Source organism: Citrus clementina, unplaced genomic scaffold (assembly GCF_000493195.1).
Source record: "Citrus clementina cultivar Clemenules unplaced genomic scaffold, Citrus_clementina_v1.0 scaffold_3, whole genome shotgun sequence".
Classification (NCBI taxonomy): domain Eukaryota; kingdom Viridiplantae; phylum Streptophyta; class Magnoliopsida; order Sapindales; family Rutaceae; genus Citrus; species Citrus x clementina.
In genome coordinates, this window is record NW_006262339.1 from 32,329,949 (window position 1) to 32,350,167 (window position 20,219).

The following is a 20,219-nucleotide window of genomic DNA, read 5'->3' on the forward strand; positions in this document are numbered from 1 at the left end:
ACTCTCTCATTGATGCTTCTTCCATACTACACTTGATGGCCTCTTCATACCCTTAACTTACCTATTTATAGGGCAAGCCAAGCCTGAAATGTCCATTTTGGTTGGCTTTAAAATAATAATTTATTTTATTTTATCAAAATTTGTGTGCATTAAAATAATAGTTTATTTATAAAAATCAAATCATTATTTTGGTTTATCAAAAATGGTGGGCTTTAAAATAGCAATTTATTTGTAAAATCATATTATTTTAATAGAATAATTTGTTTTGTCAAAATTGGTTGGTGATATTTTATTGCTATCATTTTACTGTATTTGGACTGCAATAATAGGCGTCACTGTTGAGCATCTCGAACAGCTAATCTGACTTAGTTCCATATTTTCTTTACAAGTTTCTTATTGGGCAATGTCTGACGCGAACTCTGAGAAGCATGTAACATATCCCGTGCCTAAGCCTTATGGGCTGATTTGAGTTATTGAGCCTAACATCGATTTTTAAGTAATAACAAAACTAATGTAACATAAATTTATTGACTAAATTATGCAAGGAAAGAGTTATTTAATCCAATTAACTGATTTGTGCTACATCAGTTGTATAAAATAAATTTGTATAAGAATGTATCACTCAATTATTATTCTTTGATCTTTTTATTCTATTAAAAATCCTCATTCTGTGTATAGTTCAATGATTCCGCTAAGATTCATCAAACACTAGATATCATTCTAGTACTAAATCAAGCCAATGCGATTAGGTTTTAATATATTCGAACCGTGATTAGATCTCATTCTAATCCAAACGACTCAATGAGATTTTTAATAGCGCATAAAGCGAGATTAGATGACGCTCTAATCCAAACAACTCTATAAGATAGATTTCGATAGATAATCCTACAGGGAATTATAAAAGAGGAGTTTTATTGAACAATTGAATCTGAGTTATAAAAATAATAATAAGACCTCTCTATTTATAATAGAGAAGACCTACTTCTCTAAATTAACTTAAAAAGGGAAATTAAATCACAATTATAATAGAAATAAAAGATTAAGACACATATCATAATGGACTCCAATTAAAATAAAAAGCCCTAGAATAATAAAAATTCTAAAATCCTAAATTAATCTAAATTAACGTCTTAGATCAAGGTGTAATGTCCTTGTCTCTCAACTAAAATTCTTTTTTAAATTTTGGGTACAGTGATTTTGTTGTCAACATGATTGATAATCTTGACTGTTTGATCCTTTAGGCCATTATATAATTAACAAGGTTTTGAGCAAAAAGAAGAAACTTCTGAAGATAGATGTTGATTTTGGTTCTTTAATCATTTAGTTTGTTGTTTTACAGCCGTGTATTTATACTTTTACCAAACGAAACACATTACTGTTCTTCCAGGAAAGAGTGGAGTCTCATCAACAACAATTATCGCCATTTGTAGCTCCAATTGTTGTAATTGTAGTGCTTTTTATTGCCGCCTTATGCTTCCTAAGAAGGGGGCATAAAAGAAATATAATGTTGTAGCGGAACAAAATGGTAAATACAAAGATCTATTTATTCATTAAATCAAACAATCTTTTAACCAGATTGTGAATTCATAAACTTGTGGTAGCTTCTTTCCAAGAGAGAGTAAATTACTCTTTGTTTGTGCAGCTGATAATGATATTACAACTCTGGAATCCTTGCAATTTGATTTTGAGACAATTGAAGCTGCCACAAACAAATTCTCAACTGATAATAAGTTGGGTGAAGGTGGATTTGGTGAGGTTTACAAGGTATCTTCTCATTTCCATGATCTGTTCTGAAAGCTTTTGAAAATTGATTTAGCAATTCCAAAGATTACACAAAAGAAATCTTCAAATGATTGGTTATTTTACATTTACAAGGTGTACTTCCTAATGGACACGAAATAGCTGTGAAAAGGCTATCAAGAAGCTCTAGTCAAGGTGCTCAAGAAATCAACAATGAGGTTGTGGTGGTAGCCAAACTTCAACACAGAAATCTGGTTAGGCTACTGGGATTTTGCTTAGAGCGAGAAGAAAAGATACTTGTCTATGAATATGTGCCAAATAAAAGGCTTGACAATTTCCTATATGGTTAGGACCATTTGCATTTGAAGAAATGATACTTCAATGTCTTAAAAGAATAAAAGGCTTTTTATTCCCTAAATTTTTTATTTTGATTTATGCTCAGAACCTGAAAAACAAGGCCAATGAGATTGTTCAAGACGCTACAAGATAATTGGAGGGAGAGGGAGGGATTGCTCGAGGAATTTTTTATTTTCATGAAGATTCTTGAAAATTATACATCGTGATCTTAAAGCTAGCAATATACTCTTAGATGTAGAGATGAACTCTAACATTTTAGATTTTGACATGGCAAGGATATTTGGAGTTGATCAAACTCAAGGAAATACTAGCAGAATAGTTGGGGCTTAGTAAGTATTGATTACTCCAAAAAATTTTATTCTAAAAATAAAATTCGAAATCAAAGTGTCGGATGAGTTTATAACATTGTAAATGAAACTAGTCAAAAAGACAGTTTACAACATTGTAAACTCTTCTCGTATACTTTATGTTTCATTAGTTCACAATTTATGCATCACATCCCTTAGCAAAACCATTTATCCTAAATTTGTTTGATTAATTTCAAAAGATTCATAGTTGTCTTTATATTGACTTAATTGTTGATTTACAGTGGTTACATGTCCCCAGAATATATTATGCATGGGGAATTTTCTGTGAAATCATATGTATATAGTTTCAGTGTCTTAGTTTTGGAGATTATAGCTGGCCAGAAGAATAGCGGCTTTCATCAAACCTATGGTGTCAGAGATCTTTTGAGCTATGTAAGCACAAATAAGATTTTATATATGGACACTTTCCTCTTTGTTAGTGCCTATATATCATATCACATACAACTAAACAAGTAATATGTCTTGTTTTGTATTGAGGTACTGTGTGAAAGGAATTTAGATCTATCGAAAATAGATGTAGGCAATTAAAAATAAAAAAATTAATTATTTAATTAATTTTTTCGGAAGAACTGTTCACTGTTACTGTTTACCGCAACTATTCACACTTACCATTCACGGTCACTGTTCATCCGCATAAAAAATATTAATTTTTCAAAAATACAATAAAATGTAGAAAACAAATGACATGGAGATTTTTACGTGGTTCAGATTAATCAATCCTACATCCACGAGGCCACGCCCAGATGAAAAATAATTCACTAAGTTGAGATGTTACAACCTTTGGATTGACCAAACTTAAGACTCTCACTTACAGTTTAACAACATACAATTTACTCAACCTTAGAATGAATCTGCTTCTCTTGAATAATTGCTACCCCTCTTGATCCACGATCCTCAAGGCACTTCACAAAGTGATCAATAGCAATTCTTCAATGTCTAGTGATCCAAAATCCACATAGACTCTCCACGAAGATGAAAAGAAGATAATAAAACAAATCAACACAACATTATGCACCAAATCTGGATTCTCTAGGGAGGAGGCCGAATTTCGCTTCTCTGCTTTATGCTCTGTGTTGTGCGATCAAACTTCAATTGTGAAATACCTCTTTTTATAAAGGCACTAGGGTTTCACCAAAATAGCAAGTTTTAAAAGACTTGGATTCTTTCCAAATAAGAGTTTCTTTCCTCTTATAATTCCCATGAATCTGAATATGATTAAATATGATCTTCTTGCCTTACTTGTCTTCTAAGAAATATCTAGAGCATTTAATGACTTCCTGCTTGAACCAACTTCTTGTTCTAAATAGATCTCATGTGTCAATTATAGAATCCCACCATTAATTGACTTCCTAAAATAAACATCTAATTAAATTAGAAAACAAATATTCCTAATAAATTGGAATCTCACTAAATTAGGCAATTAATAAATTAATCCCTATTACAAGATATGCAATAAATAAACTTCCAATTTAACTAGACTTACCATAAAATGCCAACTCTATAAATAATGGACTTAACAATCTCCCCCTTTAGCATACTTGTGGCAAAAGCAATCCAACACAAGTCTTCCATGGACTTTGGCGCTAAGATATGAACCTGGACAAGTATAAACAACAACAAGGAACTAGCCAAAATAATTGACAATTAGCATGTTAGTTCATGAAAATAAACCAAGGTAAGAATTAAAATAAAATGCTAATTTTATTGATCAATAAATGGAAAGAGAACATTAAGCAGAAAATTAAGAGCAATAAAAATATAAACTCCCCCTAAGAACTAGAATCCAAAAATTAAAAATTCTTGAATAAAATCTCTCCCTAGAATGGAAAATACTACTCCCCCTAACTCATTGCATTGAGCAATTGAAGACTTGAAACAAATTACTCCCCCTCTTTTGCCAAAAGATTACAAAAGAGAAGTAGTTTTGTATGCAATTTGGCCAAGCCAAACGAGTAGAAAGATTAGCAATATCTTGCCCTTGTTTCAAAATGGTGGCCTCAAGATGGACAAGATTAGGAGCAAAAGAGGTAGATGGAGGAGAAGAGCGAACAGAGGTGGCAACAAAAGTAGGAAGATCACGAAGAGTACTAGGAGGAGCTCCACTGGTGACGGCGCGTGAGGGTGCGTGTGGCAGTGGCTGGTGGTCGATAATGGCAGCATGAACAATGGCGGCATTGGTGGTGATCCTAGCGTCAAAGGAGGAAGGGCCAGAGTGAAAACTATCTTCACTAGGATCACTTTCCATGGAGTCGCTGTCACTTGAATGCATGGATTCTTCAGGAGGTATTTGTCCAAATTTGGGATCAAAATCCTCATCATCATCAAGTATATGAATCTCATGAGGCCGTCCACAACCAGAACAAAGGTAAGGTGTAAGAGTGGGACAACGCTTGGGATTAGAGTAAGCATGAGAGCTCTCACCAGTGTTAAGCTTAGAAGCCATGGAAGAGGAATATTAAGAACAAGGGAAAAAAAGTTTTAAAAAGAAGAGCGAACAAAATCTGGACCAGCCAAAAGAAGGGAGAAAGAAGCCACAAATTGGAATGCAGAACAAGGATCTAAGGGTTGCTTTATATAGAAGAACTTGACTTGTTCAAGTAAGGTTTGGAAATCCAACTAACATAAGAAAAACATTAATAAAGCGGATTGTATTCCAATTTAATGCACTAACCATCATAGATTTCATTCCAGATCAGTAATTAAACATAAACCAACTCAAACAAGTCAGAAACAAAGAGGAAAATATCAAAACGAAATCCCATGCAGGATACTTTACGAAACAGACATACAGTGCAGAGCAGAGAACTTGAAAATTAAACTGAGAATGAATGAGACAGAATCAGAATGCAATATATATACCATTGGAAAGCTTATTGAATCAGATTTTTACAGGATTTTACAGAATCAAATTTAGAGTTCTGTAGACAAAGTTATGACCAAAAGATCGCAACATGCTCAGTTGTGACAGGAAAAGCTTGTCAATGCACTATAAAAAAAATTGAGTTATGCTTAAAAAAAATGTGTCTCTTAAGACTTAAAAGCGTATCATTATGTAAGAACATGAGAATGCACATGCAAAATGAATTTTTTTTTGTTTTAAAAAAATGCATTAATAATGAAATTGAACAAAAAAATATTTGAGAATTTTTCACAACAAGCATTAATTCATGTAATCAAGATTATAATTTCCTCAATTAAGTAAAGATTAAAGAAATCTAAGCTTGTGTGTGCAAACAACTCTATCTAAACTTTTTTCCCAAAAAATCATCAATTTTCACAGTCAAAGTCTTAAATATAAAACACAGAGTTTGTCAAACTAACCTTATCATCTTGATCTCCAATTTTTGACCATTTCAATTGACAAACCTTTTTTTTTTTGTGTGCTTGCAAAGCCTTTTATTCATTTTTTTTTAAATTTACGGTCAGGAGCTTTCACTCTACCCCTTCAGGTAGCCTTCTTCTCATGATTTGTCCTCTGTCATTTTTGTGATACGCAGACTCAGATTACTCAAGGATAGCTTCACTCTTAAGAGTTATAGGTAGTTATTTCTGACCATAGTGTCTGCATATATTTGAGGTCTTATAACAAGATAAGAATCAAGGCAAACAGTTATAACTCAAGTTAAATATTCTCAACAAAGACCATGTCAATATCAAAACCTTGAGTCAAAGTAGAGGCTGAATTGTCATTCATGTGCTTTTGAAGAAAGGTTAAATAACTCTAATCAAAACTTATTCAAGACTTTCAAATCTTTAAAAACATGAAAGGTTAAAATGGAACACAAAAACAATGATTTAAAATTGAAATTTATAAATGCATGACCTATATCTAATGCAAAAATGCATGAAAAAAAAAACTAAAGAAAAACATTTGAACTTACATGGAACACACACCTAAAGCTTTCCTTAAAGATTCAAATCGTTTGGAGTCTAAAGCTTTTGTGAAAATATCTGCAAGTGTTTTTATATCAATGTATTCTAAGGGCACGGTCTTGCTCTCAACTAAATCCCTAATGAAGTGATGACGAATATCAATATGCTTAGTTCTACAGTGTTGAACATGATTTTTAGAAATATTGATAGCACTCGTGTTATCACAAAACACAGTCAAAGTATCCTGAACCATACCATAATCTGCAAGCATTTGTATCATCCAGAGCAATTGGGTGCAACAACTTTCAGCTGCAATATATTCAGCTTCAGCCGTGGAAAGAGAAATTGAATTCTGTTTCTTACTACGCCATGGTACTAAGTTATTTCCAAGATAAAAAAATCCTCCAGTGGTGCTTTTTCTATCATCAATATTGCCAGCCCAATCTGCATCACTATATCCTGCAAGACTTGAATTAGTGTCATTAGTGTACCAAATTCCATCATTAACTGTTCCACTAACAAAACAAATGATTCGTTTGACAGCAGCTAAGTGTGATTCCTTTGGATTTGCTTGGTACCTAGCACATACACCAATACTGAAACATATATCTAGTCTACTTGCAGTCAAATAAAGTAAGCTACCAATCATGCTTCTGTAAAGACTAGGATCAACACTAGAACCATTATGATCAACAGTTAACTTGGCATTAGTGCTCATAGGGGTTCTCAAGTGTTTTGCAGAATCTAAACCAAACCTCTTGACTAAACTCTTTGCATACTTACTTTGATTAACAAAAATTTCATTCTCCATTTGTTTCACTTGCAAACCCAAAAAGTAAGTTAATTCTCCCACCATGCTCATCTCAAATTCCTTTTTCATTTGACTCACGAATTCATGCACATGATGAGAAGAAGTAGAACCAAACACTATATCATTAACATAGATTTGAACAACTAAAATCCTTGAATTAAGTTGCTTAATAAATAATGTTCTATCTACTCCCTCACGCTTATAGCCATTTTCAAGCAAAAAATTGGTCAACCTTTCATACCAAGCTCGAGGAGCTTGCTTTAAACCATACAAAGTCTTTTTTAATTTAAAAACATGGTTTGGGAAATAGGGGGTCTTCAAAACTTTTGAGTTGTTCAACATAGGCTTCTTCGTTTAAGATGCCATTAAAAAATGCACTGTTAACATCCATTTGAAATAATTTAAAGCCTATTAAACAAATAACTAGAAAAACCAAACGAATAGATTCTAGTATAGCAACAGATGCAAAGGTTTTATCAAAGTCAACCCATGCATACCAAGAGAAATCATCTACACACACAAATGCGTACCTTTTTCCAGCCAAAGTTTCAACTTGCATTGGTCCCATAAGATCCATATGAAGTAGTTGTAGCACCTTTGATGTTGCTTTATCCTGAATGGCTTTATGCGACGCCCTTTGTTATTTTCCAGATTGACATGAGCCACATATTCCAGGTTGTTTCTTTTTAAGCATTGGAACTCCTTTTACAGCACCTGTTTTCACAATTCTAGCTAGTAATCTGTAGTTCAAGTGACCCAACTTTTGATGCCACAATTCTGTGTCATCAAGAGTGGTCTTATGACACACAATTGAGCTAGTCAATTTATAACGATGATCAGATGATCGATGTTCTTCCAAAATGCAATTTCCATCAACATCAAGAACGCGACATTTGTTCATGTCAAAATTGACAAACAAGTTTTGATCACAAATTTGATTAATACTGAGTAAATTTGCTTTGAGATCCTCCACATGCAGAACATTGTCAAGTTTTGGAAACCCTTCCACATTTAAAGTTCCCTTTCTAAGCACTCGACTTTTCACACCATCAGCAAATGTTACATTTTCTCGATCAAGTTTTTGATAATTGGTCAAGGCATTTCTATCACCTGTCATATGTCTAGAACAACCACTATCAAAATACCAAAAATCAGTAGTGTAAGTTCTCAAGGAAATAAAGGAAACATAAACTTTATAATCAGTCTTCCTTATCCAAGTAGTTCTAAGTTTATTTTCACTTGTCTCAACCTTAGGTCTAGGTGTCATCCTAGGTTTTACATGAGTATAATTAAAGAACATAGCCTTTTTCATTTATTTAATGAGCTTGAAACAATTAGGTCTTATATTTCCTTTCATATGACAAAAATGACAAGTGGGAATAAATTTGTTGTTCTTACCTTGATGAACTAGTGAGAATGTGCAACAACTTTACCTTTTTGAAGATATGGAAGTTTAACTATAGGTGGAGAAGTTGTTTGTGAAGAAGCTTTAACAAACACACCTTGAGAATTTGAGTCTTTACCATGTTGATATCCAAGACCATGATGATCTAAGCTAGATTTGTCGAGTGACAAGATATGGTTTAACATCTGAGTTCCAGAACTCATCATCTTAAGTGACTTTTTGGTATTCTCTAATTCTGTCGTCATTGCAAGCAATTGGTTATCTTTGTCAGTAAGTAAAGACTTGTAATGAATTACCTCACTCTCAAGTTTCGCCTTATCATCTAAAAGATTGGATACTTGAGTCATCAATGTCACATTCTCATTGTAGACTTCTTCCCATTTAGCGAACATCATCTTGTAGCTTTCATGAAATGCTTTCTTGTCATTTATATCAATGTCACTGACGTTGCTATCTGAATCATTATTTTGGTTAACATGTTGCACAATTGTGTCAAGACGGGAATCAGTGTCTTCCTTGCAAGGAGCTCAGTGCGAGGATTCAGTTGTGGATGCATCTCTGATGTTTGATTCATGTTTATTGCTATCATTATGCACAATAAGTCCTCCAACAAGATCTTCTTCATCAATGCTATCATTTGAATCATCATCACTCCAAGTGGATTGCATTGCTTTCTTTTTCATTAAAGTGTTAGCACATTGTGCTTGTATGTGTCCTATGCCTCCACATTCTCTGCATTGAATACCCTCAAGCTTATTAAGATCAAACAATTTAAAATTAGGGTTAGAAGAACCTTCTTGAGTTGTTGGAGCCACTGATGTAGAGGTCTTCCTCGATTTGTTGAAGTTCTTCTTTTTTCAACATTTTCTTGAAATTATTTGCAATGAGTGCAAGAGAATTATTAACATATATATATGGTGAAATACAAGTGTGCAACCCAAGAGGGGGGGTGAATTGATATTTTAAAAATTATCCTAACAAAGCCACACAACAATCTAATTTAACGCCTTAATAAATTCGAAAGCAATAAGTTCAATAAGAGCACCATAACAAATGAGTAAGAGAGAAGAGAAACAAACACATGAATTTTTACGTGGTTCGGCAATCCCCGCCTACGTCCACGTCTCCAAGCGATCCAAGCTTGAGGATTTCACTATCCAAGCCTTCCAAGACTTCAAACGATTACAATTGACTTCAAGGTGCAAATGAATCTTTACAACAAAGAGATTATCTCCCAATCTCTTCACTCAAGTGTCTCACACACTCAAACACTCACAATTAAGATGAAGAAATGAAAGTTACAACCAAAACTCTCTTAAAGAGTAGATGTACAAATTGAAGAACAACAATGATTCAATGAATAATGACTTGCGAATTGATAGCTCAAGATATGTTGTGTGCTTTTTGTTTTTGCTTGTTGGAGAGCTTGAAAATGAATTGGATTTGAGTTTTTATAGTTTGAGCTAAAAAACTAGCCGTTATGCACATTTTGGTGATAACCGACTTACCATTTATGGACATCTAGTTAGCCACTTAATGTTACCATTAAAGCCAAAATTTAAATTTTTGAACATTTAATGGACATCTAGTTAGCCACATTTTGTTATTTTATATAAGCAAGCTTAAGTTAAATGAAAAAGAAAGGTTTACGAAAGAAAAAGAGATCAAAACAAGAAAAATGAACTCATTGAATGAACTTATGATATCAAAATGCTTATTTCTACTCAAGTCACCAAGAATGTAAACATTTTTTTTTGTTTTTTTTTTTTGTGATTTTTCTTTTTCTTTTTATTTTTGTTTTTGAATCAAACAAAAGAAACGAACCTTGCACAATTTAATTCAAGCATAATGCTTGTTGATCTAATTGAGAAACTTTATTACAAGTTAGAAAAAGCAACAAAATATATCCACACAATGAGTCCAAAAATCTCCTTAAATTGAGGCTAAAAAAAAAAGAAAAATGGTTAAGTAGACGGAGAGAATTAGATGGGTAATTGTTAAGGCTCAAACAAAGGTAGCAAATAAAGGTCTTTGGGTAGAGAAAAAGGAAAATGCGAGAATAGAAAAATGGTAAATGGTTTGCCCTAATCATTTTAATGCATAAAATCCCGTAATGTGGCTTCAACATGCATAATAAAGCAAGTTCTAAAATAAACAAACTAGAATTGATATTCACATAATAAAAATAATTAGAGCAAAGTGGTTGCTCATAGGCTCAAATCCTCACAAAGTTGGTAAATTTGCCATCAAATCCTGTACACTCTTCAAATGAATCAACCATCAATAGTGGTGTAGAATGAGAAGAAGGTATGAATGAGATATAAAAGGAAAGGTAAAAAGGATAATAAGCGAGAAAGATGTATGTAGTAATATGAAAAGTGAAAGATAAAATGTGAGTGATGAAAGAGTATGGTAAAATAAAAATAGACATGAATAATTTGAGATAGATGGGAAAAAAGTAGTGAGAAGGAAAAGGAAAGAAAAATAATAATATATGAAGCATACTAACTCCAAAATCATTTAAAGATGAGTAGAGTGAAAATAGATGAGTAGAGTGAAAATAATAATTCCAGGCATCAATAATGCAAAAATCCCTCCCCCACACCAATAACTTACATTGTCCCCAATGTAAGATAATCAAAGCTCACATAAAAATTAAAGCGTAAGGATAAAAGATTAAGGGCAAAAAGAAACTTCCCTGAATTGTGAGCTTTGATCCACATAACGTCTATGGGCTTGGCGGAAATGGTGGGGTAAATCCCACACTCTCGAAGTATGCGGCCAAATTTTGCTCCATCTTGTTCAGCTTGTGCTCCATTTTCTCTAACTGAATACTCAAGGGTGGTGCGGATGTAGAAGGAATAGTTGGCGGGGCAGCAGTGTCGTCGTCAAACTCGTCATCAGAGGTAGCACCACTCCTAGCATAAAGCTTCTTCGGAAGTTAAGTGGGTCCTAGTTCAGTAAACTGAAATCTCCCCTCCTTGAATTCAACCACACCTGTTCTTTCAAACACAGACATATCCAAAAATTCCTTTTTGCAAGCAGGATGCAAATCATTATTGTCGGGATCAAGCACACATAGGTTTATAGCTAACAGAGTAATGTATGGACCCAGAAATAAAGTCCTATACCGTTTAAGCACATTTTGAAATTGATCCGCTAACCAAAAACCTAAATTAGGCCTCACATCATTTAACATGCACCAGATAAAATAAAATTCAGTTTTAGAGAAAATTCTTGAGTGATCTTTCTTGCCTAAAACATTATATGCTAAGAATCGATGCACACATTTCAAAACAGGATCACGTAAAAAAGAACTCTTTGATTTACTCGGGTCATAGGCATTGTGATCAACAGATAAATTACGCCAAAGACCAAAAGGCTCAAAATTTTTGCTAAAGTCACAAGTTGTTCCTAAATATGCATCACTAGAAGAATAATCATCATCAATGAATCCTAAAGCTAGGTTAAAATCCGTGATAGAGTGTGAAAAATTTCGTCCCATTAATCTAAACTTAATGACATCCGGGGTATGCAAAGTAAAATCATTCGGCATAGTAAATTGAAAAGTAGCATAAAACTCCCTAATCAACTCAACATAACTCAAACAATCAACATCAACAAATTTACGCAACCCAATCTTATCTATTAAAGAATCAAAATTATCCTTAACATTCAATTTTTCAAGAGTCGGGTAATGAATATACTTAGCTGGAAGTATTTTGCGCGTGGAAATATCTTTGTACCTCTCTTTCTCTTGTTGAGTCGCGAACGCAAAGCACCCTCCGAGATTGGATTCCGCAAGTGGCAAAATACTCATGCCTTTTCCATGCTTCGATCTTTGTCTCACGGCTTGGCGTGAATCTGAAATTGTGTTCCATGGAACCGTAGTGGGAGCGGCAATCTTAGATTTCTTTGCGATGGATGTCTTTTTCGATGACTTGGAAGTTGATGCTTTCCTCTTCGGTATTGTTACAATAATTGCACTCACAGATTTCGTTTTACCCGGCTGGAATATAGGGCGTAAGCTGGTTGCGTTGCAGGGTGTGCCCGTTGCTGCGTTACGGGCTTGCGTTGCGCGCTGGTGAGGCTTGCTTTGAGGGTGCTGCGCTGCGTTGCGCGCTGGTGGGACTTCGTTGCGTGCTGCTGGGCTGCGAGACACGGGATGCTGGTGCTGCATGCGCGGGGGCTTGCGTTGCGCGCTGGTGGTTCGCGTTGCTGGTTCGCGCTGCGTTGCTGGGCTGGATCTACGCACTGCTGCGTTCGCGTTGTGTTGCGCGCGAGAGCTGGTTCGCGCTGCTGCTCAGCTACGTTGCACGCGGCTGGAGCTGAGAATCTGGGTTGCTGGGGCTTGCGTTGCGCGCGACTGGTTCGCGCTGGAAGCTGCTTGCGTTGCGGGGTGAAGGCTGGAGCTGAGGCGCGCTACTGTAAAACGATAATCAACAGTAATTTTTGAATTAGGGATTTGTGAACAATGATTTTCGATTTTTGGGTTTTTTTTAGTAAATAAATAAATAAATATATAAAAGAAAGAACAAAAGAAAATCTCTTTTTTTTTTCGTTTTTTTTTAAAAAAAAATTAAATTAAATTAAATTTAAAATAAAGATTTTTTTTTTTTTTTTTTAGTGATGAAACACTTGGAGACACCAAAAATTTCAAAAGTACTTTTTTAATAAGCACGTGGGCACGCCTTAAAACTATTTTACTTTAAAAATTACAGAAGTATTTTTTAGTTAAGACGTGGGCACGCCTTATCAAAAATTTTCTTCTGGCCAAAATAAGCAAACACATTATTTTAAAAAAAATCTGAATCAAAATTAAAAGAAGATATAACAAAAATCAAAATAAATAAATCATTTGGGTTGCCTCCCAAAAAGCGCCTTTGTTTTATGTCTTTGGCTAGACACATTTATGCATCAATCTCCATAATTGGGACTCTCGAGATCCACATCCTCCACAATATTCACCGAAAAACCTTCATAAAAAGGTTTTAAGCGATGACCATTAACCTTAAAAACTTTGTCAGAGGTCGGACTCCGAATCTCAACTGCACCATGAGGAAAAACATTAGTAACAATAAAAGGTCCAACCCAGCAAGAACGTAATTTACTCGGAAAAAGTTTAAGCTTAGAATGAAAAAGAAGAACTTTTTGACCAACAGAGAACTCTTTTCTCAAAATTTCCTGCGCTATAGGGTTAATAACATCCACAGAAAATACCGAATGTTCCTCACTAGGATATTTCATGGTATCATTCATATTGAATTCTATAACCTCTCCATCAAACTCCATAGTGAGAGTCCCTTTATGTACATCCATTTTAGTCCTAGCAGTCTTAAGAAAAGGTCTTCCTAGCAAAATTGGGACAAAATTAGAGGAGTTATCATCTTCCATATCAAGTACATAAAAATCAGCAGGAAAAACCAACTCATTAACTTGTACTAAGACATCTTCTAATACCCCATCAGGATATGCATTAGACCTATCAGCTAGTTGAATTATCACGCCAGTTTCTTTTAATGGACCAACATTCAAAGATGAATAAATGGAACGAGGCATGACATTAATAGAAGCTCCTAGATCTAACATAGCTTTTTCAACTCTAACACTACCAATTTTACAAGGGATAGTAAACATACCTGGATCCTTGCACGTAGGAGGTAGTTTCTTTTGGAGAATTGCTGAACCATTCTCCCCCATGTGAACTTTTTCATCTTCTCTTAATTTTCTTTTGGAGGTGCACAGTTCCTTAAGGACTTTAGCATATCGAGGTATTTGTTTTATAGCATCTAATAAAGGAATATTTACCTCAACCTTGCGAAATGTCTCAAGGATGTCTTTCTCTTGTTCCTCCTTCTTAGATTTTACAAACCGGCTTGGAAAAGGAGGAGGTATCACAATAGGTAGGGGTTTCGCTCTGGTGGGTTGTGCATCTTGAGATTGAGGCATCAATTCATTCTTCTCAAGCTCATCTTGTACATGCTCTGTCACTTTCTTACTAGGCTCTTGCAACTCCTTCCCACTTCTAAGGATGACAGCACTAACATTTTGCTTTGGATTCACCTTAGATTGTGAAGGCAATCTCCCTAATACTTGAGACTCCAGACGGCTCACTGTAGTCGCCAATTGACTCATTTGGTTCCCCAAGTTCTGAATGCTTGCTGTAGTTGCCTGCTGAAATTGTTGACTGTTAGTCGCAAGTGATTTAACAATTTCTTCAAGAGATATACCTGACTTGGAGTTTGACTGTGGAGGTGTTGGTTGTCTTGGTGGATACTATTGTGGGAATCCTGACGGCCTAACTCCATAGCTGAAGTTGGGATGATCCTTCCATCCCGGATTGTATGTTTGTGCATAAGGATCATACCTCCTCTGAGGTATGCCTAGAAATCCTCCAACTGCATTGGCATGTTCAACGGGTTCTTCTTGAAGTGTAGGACACATATCAGTTGAATGACCCATATTGTAACAAATGCCACAAGTCTTCACCTGTTGCACATTATCTACAACAAACTTTTCCACAAGAGAAGTAAGTTTATCTAAACGTTGTTCAATAGAAGAAATATTTACCTCATTCACCGTTCTTGAAGTGGCATCTTGTCTGCTGCCAAATTATTGTGCATTGGCAGCCATATTTGAGATCAACTCCCTTACTTGAGTAGGGGTCTTGTTCACCAACACACCTCCACTAGCAGCATCTATCATACTCCTATCTATCAATGATAGTCCTTCGTAAAAATATTGAATAAGAAGTTGATCAGAAATCTGATGCTGAGGACAGCTGGCACACAATTGTTTGAATCGCTCCCAATACTCATACAAAGTCTCCCCAGGAAGTTGTCTGATCCCACAAATATCTTTTCTGATGTTGGCAGCTCTTGAAGCAGGAAAGTACTTCTCAAGGAACTGCTTCTTCAAACCATTCCACGTTGTAATCGATCCAGGAGGCAAGTAGTACAACCAATCTTTAGCTAGCCCATCTACAGAGAACGGAAAAGCACGCAGCTTAATCTGCTCTTCAGTCACGCCTTGTGGCCTCATACTTGAGCACACAACATGAAACTCCTTAAGATGTTTATGAGGATCTTCACCTGCAAAACCATGAAACTTGGGTAATAAATGAATAAGACCAGACTTTAATTCAAAATTTACCTCCAAATCTACATATTGAATGCAGAGTGGTTGCTGATTCAAGTCTGGTTCAGCTAACTCTCTAAGAGTTCTTTCTACAGGTGCAGGTCTATCCATCACTTGTTCTTCTGAATCACTAGATGATTCAACTAAATCAGGTACTGTATCTATTTCAGAAAGCAAAGGCGACGAGGATCGTTGCTTAGCTCGCTTCGTCTGCTGTCTCAACTGGCGAGCTGTCTTCTCAATTTCAGGATCAAACGAAAGTGTACCTATATGAGAAGAACGAACCATACACCAAGTAAAACGTAAAAAGGATTAAATAAATGACACCAATCCCTGGCAACGCCGCCAAAATTTGATGGGTGTCGAAGCCAACAAAAATAAATTCCTACTCTAAATAAATTGTGTATAGTGATTGAGCAGGGTCGTGTCCACAGAGATCGGTAATTATTTAAATCCTTTTGAAACGTAAAACGTAAAATGGGGGAATTGTTGACAATAATAAAAATCAAATTAAAATAACAAGAATGCAAATTAAAGTTATAATTCAAATTAGAGAAAGCTCTGGTTGAAGGAATTAACTCAGCTTGATTCGACAATTGATCATTGATTCAAATATAGATTCTTATTACTTATGAATAGACCGGTTATAGCTATTGAGACCCTCTAATAGTCAATCTCTCCTTAACTAGTCGATAACCAAGGTACGACCGTTGGATATTTCCCTAATCAATAGACAACCCTAGATACGATCATAAGATTTAATCAATTGACAGCCTGAAAAACTAGAGAGACCCAAATCCTAATCAACACATATGATGATTCATTTAAATTAGATTGTTTATTCTCACAACACAACTCTCTGCTATGTTATTTGTCACAAACATTAAATTCTTCATACGATGAATCCTTTAATTGACAATAGTGGCCAATTACCTAATTAACAAACATAATAATGAAACTAATTCAGAGAATAAACAAATACCCAAAAAGTAATAAAACAATTAAAGCATAAGAAAGATCTCACAGTAGTGATGAATCAAAGCTTCATTATCCTTCAACCAGAAAAATAGGTTTAGCTCTTCATAGAGAGAAGAGAAAAATTAGATCTAGGATTTCTTTCTTTTTCTCCAATCCAAATCCCCCATTTTCACAATAAATTCCTCCCTTAAATACTCTATCTCTCTTCTCCTCTAGAATTCTATTTAAAATAAAATACTAATATCTGAAATATTAAATTCGTAATTACAAAAATAACCAAAAATACAAAACACCTTAAACTAAAAACTGCAGGTCCGTAGTTGACAACACGCGCCCACGCCTTATCAATAAAGTTCTTCTGACGCTCATAATTTCTCCAAGAGAACAATCATCCTTAAACATTATCTTATAGCTCAATTTTATCATCAATCAATAGAATTGCACCTACAAAAGTAAAACACAAGTAAATCACTATTATTAAGTGCAAAACCTTGATATTAAGGGAAGTAAATAATGCAAAACTAGTGCATAAATTGTACTCTAACAACATCCGGTATGCCGCTCGTGAAATCCGAATAGCCGTTTAAGTTCTAGAAACTTTCCACCCAAATTCGGTCTGCCATTTGTCAGGATCTGGATAGCCGCTTGCTATAGTAACTGCTACAGTGAACTATTTTCTAAAATTACAGTTTGACCTTAAAATTTTATAAAACTGTATTATAGCCCAAAACGTTATTAAAGTTTTCAAATAGGTCCAGTTTTAGAATTTCTAAATAATACTTTGTCAATCCCAAAACTTTCTAAAATTATGATATCACCCAAAATATGTGAAATTATAGAATGACCTAAAATATTTAAATATTTTCAAATAGGTCCAAATCTGAAATTGAAAACAATATTTATTAAAATCAAAGATTGTAAAATTCTTTCATTTTAGTCCACAACTTGAAAAACAACTTAACTCCATAAAAAACATTTTCTTATTATAAAAGCACAATACATAAATCTTTGTTTAATCAACACATGTGGTTTGTTATCATCAAATCAATATCTATAATCATATAGGCTAACATATGGATCATCCTTCTCACTTGGTTTGGCAACGGGAACCTGTGTTTTAGCTTGCAAACTAATACCTTTTTCTTCTTTAAAATTCAAATTCAAGTATTTAGTTTTATAAACCATCAATTTTCCTATAAGTAAACCCCTAGTCATAGCAGACATATCAGCATATTCTTCAATAGCCAAAATTTTAGGATGATATCTAGGATGGACATATCTTAAGATTTTTCTGTAAATTTCTTCCTCATAAATAGGTTGTCCAAGAGCAAAAAAATCATTAACCATAGCAAGAATTCTAGAATTAAATTCAGATATGGTTTCATGTTCATGCATTTTCAGATTTTCAAAATTAGATGTAAGTTTTTGAAGTTTAGAACGTTTTACTGTATTGTCGCCTTCAAAGGTACTCTGGAGTATATCCCAAGCAGCTTTGGATGTCTTGCATGTAGAAATTAGTTGGTGCTGAAACACATCAACTCCATTCACAATGGCATTAAGTCCTTTTACATTATATCCGGATGCATCAAGTTCATCATTAGTCCATTCTCTGACTGGCTTGGGAGATGCTACACCATCTTCATCAATTTTGATAGGTGGAGTATATCCTGTTAGTACGCATTGCCAAACTCTTTCATCAATAGCTGTCAGATAAATTTCCATCATTTACTTCCAATAAGCATAATCCGTCCCATCTAATACAGGTGGACGAGCCAAAGAGCCTCCATCTCTTTGCAAACTCATACCTACAAAATAGATCTAGGATCCAAGAATCTCACCAAATAGTTAATGTCCCGCTCTAATACCAATTGAAAGGAATTTAGATCTATCGAAAATAGATGTAGGCAATTAAAAACTAAAAAATTAATTACTTAATTAATTTTTTCGGAAGTATTGTTCACAGTTACTGTTCATCCATATAAAAAATATTAATTTTCCAAAAACACAATAAAATGCAGAAAATAAATGACATGGAGATTTTTACGTGGTTCGGATTAATCAATTCTACATCCACGAGGCCACGCCTAGATGAAAAGCAATTCACTAAGTTGAGATGTTACAACCTATGTATTAACCAAACTTAAGACTCTCACTTACAGTTTATCACCATACAGTTTACTTAACCTTAGAATGAATCTGCTTCTCTTGAATAATTGCTACCCCTCTTGATCTATGATCCTCAAGGCACTTCGCAAAGTGATCAATAACAATTCTTCAATTCTTCAATGTCTAGTGATCCAAGATCCACATAGACTATCCACAGAGATGAAAAGAAGATAAGAAAATAAATCAACACAACATTATGCGCCAAATCCGGATTCTTTAGAGAGGAGGCTGAATTTTGCTTCTCTACTTTATGCTATGTGTTGTGCGGTCAAACTTCAATTGTGAAATACCTCTCTTTATAAAGGCACTAGGGTTTCACCAAAATAGCAAATCTTAAAAGACTTGAATTCTTTCCAAATAAGAGTTTATTTCCTCTTATAATTCCCATGAATCTTAATAGGATTAAATATGATCTTCTTGTCTTACTTGTCTCCTAAGAAATATCTAGAGTATTTAATGAATTCCTGTTTGAACCAACTTCTTGCTCTAAATAGATCTAATGCGCCAATTATAGAATCCCACCATTAATTGACTTGCTAAAATAGATATCTAATTAAATTAGGAAACAAATATTCCTAATAAATTGGAATCTCACTAAATTAGAGAATTAATAAATTAATCCATATTACAAGATATGCAATAAATAAACTTTCAATTTAACTAGACTTGTAATAAAATGCCAACTCTATAAATAATGGACTTAACACTGTGACTTAAAAGTTATAAGTATCGGTAAAAAAAAATTGTAGTTATGAATTAAATATTATTAGTGCATGTAAATATAATCCTTAAATAATAATTTTGACAAAATAATAAAGATATTTAAGTTTTTTGGTCATAAAGTGTGCAATAAAATTAACTTATCTTCCAAAGTACATCAACTATTGTTTATCTAATACTTCAATGGCTTAACTTAGAAGATTCAGCTATGGGCTACAAAGTTGCACTAAAAAGGAGTTTTGAATGACAAACCCTTTTTATTATGACTTGACACACGATTTGCAGGCTTGGAAACATTGGAGTGATGGAACACCTTTGCAGTGATTCGTTCTCAAGGAATGAAGTGATTAGATGCATGCATATGTGCTTATTACGCGTCCGGAAAGATCCAGCTGATAGGCCATTAATGGCGACAATAGTTCTTGTGCTCGATAGTTACTCTATCATACTTCCAGTGCCCCAGCAGCCTGTATTTTTCATTGGTAGTTGAACGGAGGGGAGCTAGCCAGCAAAAAAAAAATTGAGTGCTCTAATAAATTGATGAGCAAGTCGATGCCATGGTCTGTTGATGAAACATCAATTACTGAAGTTTATCCTTGTTAACTGGTAACAATGTGTCTGTCGAAACATGCATTTGTTAGTAAATGATTAACTAAAACAATGA

The 20,219-nt window shown here is 34.4% G+C and overlaps 1 non-coding gene and 1 pseudogene across 1 annotated transcript; both read left to right on the plus strand.

Annotated features, from left to right (window-relative positions):
* The window catches only part of LOC18046538, a 22,256-nt pseudogene extending 2,211 nt beyond the window's left edge, over window positions 1-20,045 (plus strand).
* LOC112100496 lies at window positions 15,318-15,424 on the plus strand. The gene has a single exon (XR_002906864.1). It is a non-coding gene; the product is annotated as a small nucleolar RNA R71 (small nucleolar RNA).
* Window positions 20,046-20,219: the final 174 nt, after the last annotated feature.